The 13,192-nt window shown below is 39.3% G+C and overlaps 1 pseudogene; it reads right to left on the minus strand.

The window, feature by feature from the left end:
• Positions 1-213: 213 nt before the first annotated feature.
• On the minus strand, positions 214-5,652 carry LOC148019012 (putative serine/threonine-protein kinase At1g01540 pseudogene; annotated as a pseudogene).
• Between the last annotated feature and the right edge of the window lie 7,540 nt (positions 5,653-13,192).

Here is a 13,192-nt window from a genome sequence, read left to right on the forward strand (position 1 = left end):
CCTAGGATAGCTGCCTAGCAAGCAGAGAGGATAGGTTCATGAGGACTATCCTCTATTATAGGTCTTTAATGCCTGAGAATGTCCTAAAATAGGAGGTAGATGACTGCCCAAATCTCCCCCAAATATACCTAACCAAAATCTAGGACTTCATGCCTTGATAGCCAGTCCCCACAAATGAAAAGAAAATAACCCCCACATACATATACAACACTATTAGCTTAAAGGTAAACTCAAAAAGGCAATGACACCACCACTTGGAATGGCCACAATAAGCTCCTGTGCAGCAAAGGCTTCCTCCAAGCACTTCATGTAACCTGTGTGACGCAATCACTAAAACAAAAAACCATTAAATGTACCTGCAATAAACAAACATATGGCCCTCTTGGCCTAAAGAGATATAACATTTCACAACCAATAGAACTGGCCCTCTTGGCCACCTTATGAAATAAAACATTAGAACTTGACAGAGATGTCCTCTTGGCCTTATGAAATAAAACATGAGAACTCAATAGAGACGGCCCTCTTGGCCTTATGAAATAAAACATTAGAACTTGACAGAGATTGCCCTCTTGGCCTTATGAAATAAAACATGAGAACTCAACAAAGATGGCCCTCTTGGCCTTACGAAATAGAACATTTTACTACCATTCAATACAACATATTGCTAAAACAATCCCTTGGTCCTAATGTTACTCTACTAAAGCACAAAACCAACCAATAATCGGGCTACATTCAGCCCTATGATCAAGGCCTTGTATTCTGCCATATTATTAGTAAAAGAGGGTCCTAAATAGACTCCCATCTTCATGACAACCCTACGTCGGGGATTTTTAATGACCACACCAATGCTCATGTGTTTAGCAGGCCCTCTAGAAGCTCCATCAAAATACAGAGTATAAACCCATGCTTCATTGATAGACCATGCCATAATAATCAGTTCACTCATACTTATGATAATAAAAAACAAGCCAAGCGAGAGAATATATAACAGGCACAATCCCTCCTTCCTCACTGAACTCGATAGGAATACTAGTCAGAAGTCGTTGACAATGGTGGCAATAGACCTTAATTTCCTATGTAAAGGATCTGTCTTTCCACTCAATAACCTGATACTCTTTGCTCCACCAAATCACTCAACCTTGGTAGTAACGTTGCTCAAGATATGGATGCTCCAGATAGGGAATGATGCGTCCCATCCACTCATCTTGGTACCTACTACTACACGTTAAAGTTGAATCCTGAAGGACTTGCACAAGCACCAAGCCCAACGCCAGCCCTTACACATAGTAAGGCTTCAACTTGCTAAAGTTAACTTTAGTCTTAAACTGTATCCCCTCCAAATCTGCTAGAAGGTCCGTAGAGCTATTATTTCCTAAACGTACAATCCTATATGGTCCATCCCATTTGGGTTCTAAATTCCTGGAAAGAGCTCCCTTCGAGCATCATAATACAACACTAACTGACCTTTCACAAATTTGTACTTCTTAGCCCGAATATCATGTTGGGCTTTCATTCTCCTCTTTTCTACTTCTTGATGTAATAAATCCTACAATCGAATCTCATCAAGATGTGCGAGAGAAGTATATCATTCCTGTAACACTTCTTCCTCTCCCAACGAATGATTGAGGAAAAAACACACAATGTGGAGCTCTATTCCTAATGGCAAAATGCACTTCTCTCCATACACTAGCTTGAACAGGGTTTGGCCTATGGCTCTCTTCAATGTGGTGTTGTAAGCCCACACTGCTACATATAATTTCTTATCCCAGTCACACTTGCTTTCCGATACTATCTTGGATAAGATTCCCACCAGTTGTTTATTTGTGCTTTCAACTTGACCGTTCACTTGAGGATTATACGCCGTAGTCTTGCTATGCTTAATCTTCAAAGATTCAGTGGCCACTAAGAGGTGTGTCCCTCAATCAGACACAATCTCCTTCGGTGGACAGAAATGGCAAACTATTTACTCCATAATGAAACTGGTTGTCTCCTTAGCATTGTCCTTCACTATTGCTCAAGCTTCAAACCACTTTGTAAAGTAGTCCATCGCTACAATAATATACCACTTTCGCATAGTTGATGAAGGGTGTATTGGTCCCACAAAATCAATACCCCATTTTTCAAAGGGTAATGTAACCAAAATGGGATTTAGAGGTCACCTATGATTTTCTCTCGAATCATGTTTTTGATAGACATCATAGTGTTTAACATAACTAAAAGCATCTTGGAAAATCGATGGCCAACAATATCCAGCACGGAGAGCTTTGTGGGCAGTAAGGTGACCTGCAAAATGTCCCCCACATGTTGAATCATGGCACTCCTCAAGAATAAATGGTACCTCATCGAGTACTACACAACAATGATAGATATCATCTACTCCTCTTCGATACAAGACACCCACTATAATAAAAAAGTGTAATGCTTGTTGCTTCGTCTTTCTCTTTTCAGGCTTCGATAAGGCAATCCCAAATCCTTTTGTAGATAAATAACGCATTATTTCCTCATACCAAGAAGAGATAGAAGCTGTATCGATTTTAAATAGACCTTTAATATCACTTTCCTCAGTTAGAATTTCTTTTGGCTTTCCGAAATCCACAAGACATTCCACAATACCTTGCAGCTTTAGTAGCTTGCTCCTAATCTCATAATCAAACTCCTGCAAAGTGATTAACCACTTCTCTAAATGGTCACGTGACTGCAACTTATTCAACAACAATCTGAGTCCTTCTGCCTTTGTAAAGAATACTACATTCTCATAGAGAATATAATGCCTAAATTTCTTCGTCTCAAAGACCATTCCAAGGCACAATTTCTCCATGTATGCATAATCAACTTCAAATATCCCCAATTTCCTACTAGCAAAAGCAGTTGGATGATACCATTTCTCCTCCCAAATTTGAGGTGAATAGTAGCTAATACTATGCATTGTGGCTCTACTGAAAATATATAAAAAACCTCTTCTGGATGCTTTTAGGATTGGCGATTTTGCTAATTCTTGCTTCACATCCTCAAAGGATACTTGACAGTCTTCATTCCACTAAAACAGACAGTTAAAAGATAGAAGGTTTATCAATGGCAACTCTCTTTCCACTAGTGCATTGATAAATATTCAATAATATCCCACTAATGACAGAAAGTTATGCACCTCTTTTGGAGTATGCAGCAGGCTCATAGAGACTATAACCTTTATCTTTTTAGGGTCAGTTGCAATACTAGCTGTACTAACCCATGACCCAGTAACAACCCATAGGACACTCCAAATACACACTTTCTAGGGTTAAGAGAAATCATGCAAAACTGTCTACAATGCTCAAAACATTTCCTAACAATAATCAATTGTCGCTCCCTTGTGGTGGCTACCCCCAGATCATCAATAAAGACTTTTAACTTCTCTAGGGAGATATCACCAAAGGTATTATCAACTGTTCATTTCCAAGACCCGGGTGCATTGCATTGACCAAAGGCCATCACATGATATGTGTTAACAAACACGGATCTAGAGCTAGTTAGCTATGGTGGACGCAAATCAAACACACGATACATGATCAGAATAAGGAATTGTAACTCAAGTGAATTAGGTTCCAAGATAAATTAGCTTGGACTCATAAACACAATCTTGAGTGACTCAAACTGAAAGTACCATACCTTAAAATGAGTGTCAAGTACATGCTTTTATAGCTTTTTGGATAGTACCATTTTTCCTCTCTGTGCTTATGGGATTTCAGACATCTCTCCTTAGAGCTTCTTTGTCATATCTCTCATACAAAGCCACTTATGGGCAAGCCTCTTTTGGGCACACATTCAGCCTCTATGGGCATACATCATTTGCTATTCTCAACACCCCCCCTCAAATGATGAGTCTCTACCCTTGCTAGCTTTTGCCCCCCCTACATGTAGACATGGACCAAGAGACTAGCTCTTTAGCAGCCTAGTCAAGTTAAGGCTTGAAACTTTACATTCTTGGTAAGGGTTTTAAATCCACTCTGGGAATTTGAGATCCTCTATGGGAAACTTTTGCAAAAAAAAAACATTTTGTTGGTTTGCAGTAGTGGAGTATTTTATCTTCTTCATTTCCTTCATGCTTCTTTGGCATTCTTTGATCTTCTTCTTGGTCTTTTGCTCCAATGTTTGAGCTTCTGCATTTTGGTCTTCATGGTGTTCTTTATCCCTTTTGTTGATGTGTGGTACATGATACTTCTCTTTTTGCTTCAGTCTTCTTGGCACATTTTTTTTAGAAGGAATGGCATTGGATTCTTGAGCAAAGTAGCAAACCATCTCAAATGCGAGTATTCTCGGACAATGTCTAATCCTTTTGACAAGTGATATTTGTGATCACAATTATTGAATTGTCACACAACAATGCTAGTGTCAAAAGACACTTGATAGAGTAGAGTGAAGGAGATTGGAAGCATACAGGTTTTCTGAAAACTAAGATCAATGTGAATGGCTTGAGAAGACTGGTTTGAGAGAGAGGGGTCAAGTGTGAAAAAGGTTCTTTTTAAATAAAAAAACTGGAGGAGGCTTTTAACCTTAATGCTTAAGGTTTAAGGAAAGACGGATAACGTGCTGCTGGCCACTTTTCATCCTCCCCTTCCGCGCTCATGGCTGGAGCAACAGGGATGCTCTCAAGGACCATGGTAGTCGTCGGCTCCCCTCTAAAAATGAAGGGTTTTGCTTTCCCCTCTCATGCCTTCACTCAAGGAGCTGGATTTTGCTGCTTCTCCCTCGCTTCTCGTGCCCTTCAGCCTTCGCCTCGGCGGAAGCCGGGACCTTTCACATTCGTAACTCGAAGTGCCCCTCCGCTTCTGCTCCTTCCTGCTACACTCACAGCTAATGCACAGCACATGGCTGGCTTCTTCCATCTGCACTTTTATGATCTCCTTTTTCTTTAGCCCTGGGAGATGTGGGCCTCGCACATCTTCACGCTCACTGCTGTTGGGGACGCCCTGCTTCTTGTTGTCACAGAAAAGCGGACTGTTGGTCCAGTTTGGAGGTCTGCTAAAGTCAATAGGGGCTCGTCGTCCTGTGACCAACTCCATAAGAATCACCCCATAGTTGAACACATCACTCTTCTCTGTCAATGTTCCGGTGAGAGCATATTCTGGAGCAACATACCCAAATGTCCTCATGACTCGTGTTGTCACATGGCTGTTTCCAGGCCCTAACAATTTAGCAAGTCCAAAATCAGAGACCTTTGGATTCCATTGGCTATCTATCAGGATGTTGCTTAACTTCACATCACGATGGACTACTTTAGTCTCCAACCCTTCATGCAGATAAGCCAGTCCCTTTGCAATACTGAGAATCATTCACATTCTGATATCCCAACTCAATGGTGGATGTTCCCCCAGCTGTCCATGGAGCCACTGCTCCAAATTCCCATTGTCAATATACTCATAAACAAGCATTGTTTGCGAGCCTTCCATACCATATCCAATCAACCGTACAAGATTCTTGTGCATGATACGTCCTATCGCCTCCACCTCTATTATTTAGAAGATTTTTCATAGCTATGCGTGTATCATCAGGTAGCTGACCATAGTACACAATCCCATATCCACCCCAGCGCAGAAATCAGTCGTAGCCTCTATCATGTGGTTGAGAGCTTGCAAGGAAGAAGAAAACATACCACTAGCTACCTAGCTCAGCCATGGCTCTGATACCATGTTAACAAACACGGATCTAGAGCTAGTTAGCTATGGTGGACGCAAATCAAACACACGATATATGATCAGAATAAGGAATTGTAACTCAAGTGAATTAGGTTCCAAGATAAATTAGATTGGACTCATAAACACAATCTTGAGTGACTCAAACTGAAAGTACCATACCTTAAAATGAGTGTCAAGTACATGCTTTTATAGCTTTTTGGATAGTACCATTTTTCCTCTCTGTGCTTATGGGATTTCAGACATCTCTCCTTAGAGCTTCTTTGTCATATCTCTCATACAAAGCCACTTATGGGCAAGCCTCTTTTGGGCACACATTCAGCCTCTATGGGCATACATCATTTGCTATTCTCAACAATATGCAAAGGTACCAGAGACAGTAATAAATGTCATCTCTTCAATTTTTCTTCCTCTACAATAGCCATCTGGTTATATCCAACAAAGCAATCCATAAACGAATAGATTTCCTACTCGCTAACTGATCCAAAATCTAGTCAATGAAAGCCAATAGGTAGTAAACCTTGACCATCGGCTTATTAAGCTCTATGAAGTCTATGCAAAGCCGAATCTAATTGTTTTTCTTCTTTCTGATAACAACTGGCGAACAACATTCTGTATGTTGAATCGAAAATATCAGGCCAGTCTTTCATAGCTTTGTCAATTCTTCGAATAGCCCATCCCTTAATTCAAAAGGCACACGTTTTACTTTCTATTACACAAGGCAACTACCTTGCTTCAAAGGAATCGTATGAACAATGAGGCTAGGAGGAATGCCTCTTAGCTCATCATAACTCCAAGCCAAAATATTGTGGCATTCTTGAATCAAGGACACATAGTCCTTCCTTTCTTCCGAATTGAGCATGGACCCTTATTTAATTGGTCGTGAATCATTCATCATACCAAGGTCAATCTCTGACATCTCACTAGTAGATGGAGCATCTAGCATATCAAACTCTGATGAAGATAAAAAACTCTCTCACTTTGAGGAGATTCATGATAAGCATCTAGTACTAAACATCTAGCACTTACACCAAAGATCAATCACCCAGTGGGTATATCAACCTGATAATGTCCTTGTAAGATCCATGGCCTGCCTAGCAATACTTGATAGCTAGGTCGCCTTGCAAACCTAATGACCCTAAAGTCTAGAATGCATTCTACATTGGCAATGGTCACATGGACTTTAGTGATGCAACCTTCGGGTTGTCTTAAACTATCATTAGCCATTCGGAGGATCATGGGGGCATCTTTTTTTATTTCTAATCCCGATCTCTCCATCAATTTCAAACTCATAATGTTGACAAAGGATCTTGTGTCCACAACAGCATGGTCCACTAATATTCCATCAACATATGCTACTATCCTCGAACAATCCTTTTCAGCATGCTCAAACCAATCATCTCCTACTCGTGCTATTCCCAAGGGCTCAATGATATAACCACTGCCTAGAATCTTCTTAAGTTCCTTGTGCACTCCTGGATACAACTTAATCAATTGTAGAAGATTTATATCTGACTTAACTTTGCAAGGAGAACTCGCTAAATCGAATTCATGATAGCTAGCAAGAGCGCGCTTGACTCACCAGACCATTCTCTCCTTTGGTCTTTGAACCATCTTTGGTGCTTCTTTCTTGGCTTTTGCCTTCTTCTTTGGTGACTCCTTATCCTTCTTAGGGTCAGCTTTACCATCTACGGCCTTGAGAATTTCACCTTTCATATTGGGATTAAGACTTGCATCCCCTTATAAACTTTCTTGGGGTTTCCCTCAACAGGTTTTGCCTTGGCTTTGTCGACTTCTTTACCCTTTTGACCTCTTGTAATAAGGCGTAGATTAGAAGCTTCAGTGCCACTTATGCAAACAGCTTCTATAAGGATAACTCCACTGCCACTAGGCAGCTCCTCTACCATAGCTTTCCCTCTTTGTAACATTTGCTTCAATCCTTTATCTTGCTGGAGATTATTCCCTTGCACACGATGATTAACTAGACCTGGCTATCTACATCCTTGCTGGAGGGAGCTAATCTTACTCCAACAGGTACTAGCTAAATGGTCAGACTTTCCACATATGTCACATTTAACATTTGGATAATTGCTAGGGAAATGTTGGCCACCACACCACTTACAGTTGAAACTTGAGGGGCCACCCTGTTCAGGGCGTCGACTCTCTATCAAATTCTGCTTTTTCTTAAGGAAATTATCCTTAACATCAACGGCTATTTGTCTATATTGTTCACTAATCATATTAGTATAGTGCTTCATCATATCCTTAACTTTACTAACAAGGACATTTGAGGCACTTGACTCACAACCATGATTGTCTACCTATTATTCCATTGACCTAATCACTTGACTAGGGATTGGCTATCAATTCCCTGGAACAATGGTAGTATTTATCGTTGGGCTTCCAACAGTCGATGGAGCCATTTGACTAGTCATAGCCATGGTCAGACTAGGAGGAGCTAGCAACATGGACACATTTGGAATTATGCTTCCTCTCCCATTAGGAGGACTCATGGGCATCCCTTAACCTCCATTTGTTAGTGGTAAAGTATTTCAAGACTTTAAACTCTGATTCCACTTTGGCCTAGAGGCATAAGCCACTTCTAATTGCGATTCCACCTCTTCTAATTGTGTAGTAGCCCTATCAATGTCAGTAAGAGCAACATTGCTTAACTGCACTTGAATGTTAAAGTCTGACCCATTCAAAAAATATTGCAACAACTGAGTAGGCTGGAATAGGAATATAGGTTTGCAACTTCTGAAATACCTCCTTTAGTTTCTTGGCATACCCACCGACATTCTCGTGAGGTTCTTGACATGTAACATTAAGGACATGTAGCCAATAGTGACCTCCTCTTTCAGGGGTAAACTCTCTTCAAAAGGCCAAAAATAATAAATCGATCGTAGTTATGGTTCTAGTCTGTAGGCTGTGATACCACACTGTAGCTCATCCTTTCAGAGTCATGTTGAAGAACATCATCAAGTGTCCTTCATCTTAAATCCGACAGCTAAACATTAACTTTTGGAATTCATTAATGTGAAGTTCCACATCTTCCCCTACTAACCCATTAAAAATTGGAAGAGAAAACCCTAAGGCTAGCAAATCTGCAGTTCCAGCAAGAATTGCAATAGGTTATGCCGCCATGGTAACAACCAGATTTTCTAAAGGAGTTTGCACAACTAGAACTATCACTCCGCTCGAAGTGCATGAACTCACTGGAAAGAGGAAGTACTAGAGCTTCCTCCCCCTAATGTACTATGCGTCGAGCTAGGATTATTAAGACCCCAGCCTTGTAAAGATATTGGACCACTTCTTTGCGGAGAATATCTTCTATTTATTTTGGCCCACCTTCTAGCTTGTTCAGCTCTTTCTTACTTTTGAAGCTCATCTTGACGGTCTTGTGAGTCTATCTCACTAATTTTTTGCATACACTAATGAATTTGTCCCTATTGACCAAGATTCAGAAACTTCCACTTATTAGCGGATCCCAACAAATGCACCACCTATCGAGACCTAAAATGTGTTTGACACTGGCTCTAAGCACTAGCCGAGCCTCTCTATGCTCAAAGAACACAACCCCTTTGCCTTGCGAGCGACGACTAGGAGTGTCTAAGGGACACACTGCCCTAACTGCTGTCATGTTGCGTTTGTTTTAAGTTGTAGTCCAACAATTAAGCCCCAAACTCCTCAAAGGGAGTCCCTACACATAGATCGGTATAGAATACCTCGTAAGCATAAATAGGAGGCACCCCTCTAGCTGAATGCCATGGCTCCACTCTGCAGCTCTCCTACACCCAAGGGATTGGCCCCTCGATGCACAATTAACATAAATAGCACTGACGTCACAAACTCCACTCTTTTTAAAATGATCCAAGAGATAAGATATTTTCTCACTTAACAATTTCCCAAGGAACCCGCATGCCTAAACCTATAGCTTAGGTATCTTACAACTCAGTGTGGGTCATAAGTATAAGAAACCAATTGCAATGCATCCAGGAATTACCATGTGATATGCATAATGCAACTTTGAATGCAATAGTGCTAAAAACAGTTTATTTTTTATAAATCAGTGTTGTGAACTGCGACAAACATTTATTTTAATGATTTCACCCTATGCATCCTCGTGCTCCTTGACCCCTTTTAACTTAATTTATAAACATCCTATATGGTATGCATAAGAAAATAGATAAGAATTTCATATATTCTCAACAACTAATCAGCATCAAAATCCTCTTTTCCCCCCTACCATTTAGGTTATGCTTCATTGACAGGTGTAAAGAGCGGTTTTTCATGTGTTTTTTTTGTAAAAAGTGGTAAAAATGGACTTTAACACGAAGACACGACTTATTCCTCATGCTACATCCATGCCATATATTCACGGACATAAAATATATTTTTTCTTAATTTTCTAGAGTAAATTTTTTTTAAAACTATTTTTTTCATTTATTTAAATAAAAATTATCATATTTTTAATTTATAGGTTGGGGCTTATCACAATTACTGAACCTTGATTTTATATTCATTTCTACTCCATATGAACCCCAAAATCACAACAAAATCCCAAAAAAATATCATATAATTGTAGGTTTTGTGTGTTTTGATGTAAATTGTTAAATGACTAAATTTTTTGGTTTTCTTCAAGATTTCTAATAAATTTTAGCATTATTATCAAAGGAATCCATTTGTAAACAATTTCATCAAACATCGTTCATAAAACGAATAAAATGAGTGTTTACACATAAAAACCCAATTTTGGAGGTGCGTATTTAATAGTTGGGAGACCGTTGATGCTCTCTCCAACTCCAATCTACAATCTACTCCACTCTAATACAATTATTCCATCAGCATCTCGCATTCAACTCCTTCCCTTTCTTCCATAGATTCATAGGTGTGAACAGTCCTCAAGAGGAGAGAGGAGGGAGGAGAGAGAAATACTAGATTTACATCTTCCTCATTATGCAACTATTTTGTGATCAGAGATTGGTGATGAGAAGCGAAGAATTCAAGCAAATCATTACTTTCATCTATTTGCAGGGGTTGTGTTGTAGCCATCATAACCATCTCCACCACAAATTGGCACAAAAATGGTGTCATTTTGCCTGCAGCCATTTTCAAAAATGCCCCCCCCCCTTCGAAAGGGGGCCAATTGGCCTCCCAAAAGGGCCATGCCCAAAGTTGTTTAAATATTAGTCATTTTTTGCATTGTCCAGCTCCTTATCTCGTCTCGTTAGATGTCCATTTTCAAATCCGAAAAATCTTGCTTGACCAACTCGACATCCTAAACGACCAAGAAGCTCTCTTTCTTCAATTTGGTGATCAAAAAAATTACTAGAAAATCGCAACCACAACGGCTGAAGTTTTGCATTTCTGTCTTCCTTGGTCTCTAAAATTCTCGGATCTTCATGTTCCACTTCCGTTAGCTGCTTTAAATTCCTGCCTAAAATTTGCATTAATCTCCATCTAATCCACACTTCACAGATCTTTAAAAGCTTCTCTCAAGGAGTCTAATAGTATATTTTTTAACTTTTTAAAAAGTTATAGACTTGATCCCTTAATAGCTTTGTCACATTTCGATAAAAGGTTATGGATTTATGATCACGTGGTGAAGTATGCATGTGAAGCTGCATTAACTTGATTTAAGAGTTTAAACGGATTAAAAGTTTGTTATTTTTCTCTTTTTCCAATATTGCTTTCATTGTTTCCTCCATTCTCACATACCCAACCTCTATTTTTCCTCCACCCCACCCTTGAGCTTCTTGATGCACACCAAATAAGCTACTTGTTGTTGAAGACCACATGCTATGTCCCACCTAGAGAAGAAGGTGGAGCCTCCTCTAGCGCATCATTAGGTGCTCCCCCCTAGAGCACAAAGACCAACATGGAAGAAGAGGGCATGGAGACCAAGAATTCTTACCTTGTGGGGGATAAGGTATATCCAACACAACTACAAGCTCCTCATCATGAAAATATCCTTTCAAAAGGTGGTTCCAGAAATTATGTAGGACTTGAAGTTGACTGAGCTAAGAGGTATTAGGCATGAATCATTGATTGCCCATTGCCACATAAGGAGACTGCTACTGGTGTGCAAATCGGATATTGGACCCATGCGTAGTGAATGTCGGAAGGTCCCCAAGCACAAAGAACTCTACAAACCTTCATAATTTCAAGTACAAAGCAAAAGAAAATTTGCATGACATGAGACCAAAGAGACAAATTGGGTACAATCTTTCTCCATGCCTTCCTTGACGCTTCACAAGGCATGTATTTATATCTTTATTTATCTTCAACCTAAAAAATAGCCCACTTTATAAATAGCATGCTTTTGTTTTTGTGTTTGCGTTGCCCAAATATAAAGTAAAATGTTTGGGAGTCCAAAAGTTGGGAGTTGTGTTCAAATATAAATATCAAATAATAAAATATTTAATCGAGTGCCTGTGCATATAATAAATATTTTGTCAAGCACTTTAATAAATAAGCACACTTTAATAAATATTGATGCCATGTCTTTAGTGATAAGGTGCACACCTATAAAAAATAGTAATTCTTCTATTGCACAGAATCACCTACTATGGAATCACCCACTTGCACATTAAATTAATTTGACACCCGAAAGGGACAGACGTCCCTATCAACTTCTCGCATACAAGGAATCCTCCTTGTGTACGAGCCCCGAAAAATAAATAGTTTTATGGAATCCACCGAAAAACCTCATGGAATCCACTGTGAAATATGCCTCCTGGCATTATATCCCCAAGTGGGATAGCAATTGTCATTAATTACTATTAGCTCAATGTGAAGCCAGCAGTGAGGGGCAAGTACTTAGGTCATAGACATGCATCCATTGGGCCTCTTTAATAGGATGATTTTTAAACTTAACCAGATACCTAGAATATCTATGGCCAGTTCTAGTGGTCATAAATTCAGTGTCTAAAGTAGTTTCAGGTTCAAGGATTTCAATTTCTTCTTCTATCAAAGGAGGGTTTTCATAGACAGGGTGGACAGGTAATTGGCCTCTAAAAGCTCATAACAAACTGATATGAAATTTACTATGGATCTTCCAATGTTTGGGTAGTTCTAATTTAAATGCATTGACATTTATCTTGTGAAATATTTTGAAAGGTTCATAAAACCTAGGTGCTAATTTAACAACAGGGTATTTCTCAATACTTTTCAATCTTCTCTTTTTAATGCATAACCAAACATAATCACCAACATTGAAACTCATGGCTTTTCTTTTCTTGTTAGCTTTTTTAGTGTATGATTGCTAGGTTTTCACAATCATATCTTTAACTTGAGCAAAAATAGTGACATGTGTATTGGCAATATCATTAGCATCTTTAGCTTTATTCAATAATATTGTGATAGATGTAGGCAATCTATGTCCATAAATGATTTCAAAATGTGTTTTATGAGTAGCTGTGTGTGGTGTATTATTGTATGCAAATTGAAGTAGATGCAAGTGTGTGTCCCATGTTTGTGATTTTAAAATTGTATATGCACGCAAAAGATCTAGAATTGTACTA

This window comes from Lygodium microphyllum, chromosome 20 (genome assembly GCF_053477565.2).
Source record: "Lygodium microphyllum isolate KBCC chromosome 20, Lygodium_microphyllum_v1.1.10, whole genome shotgun sequence".
In the NCBI taxonomy this organism is placed as follows: Eukaryota; Viridiplantae; Streptophyta; class Polypodiopsida; order Schizaeales; family Lygodiaceae; genus Lygodium; species Lygodium microphyllum.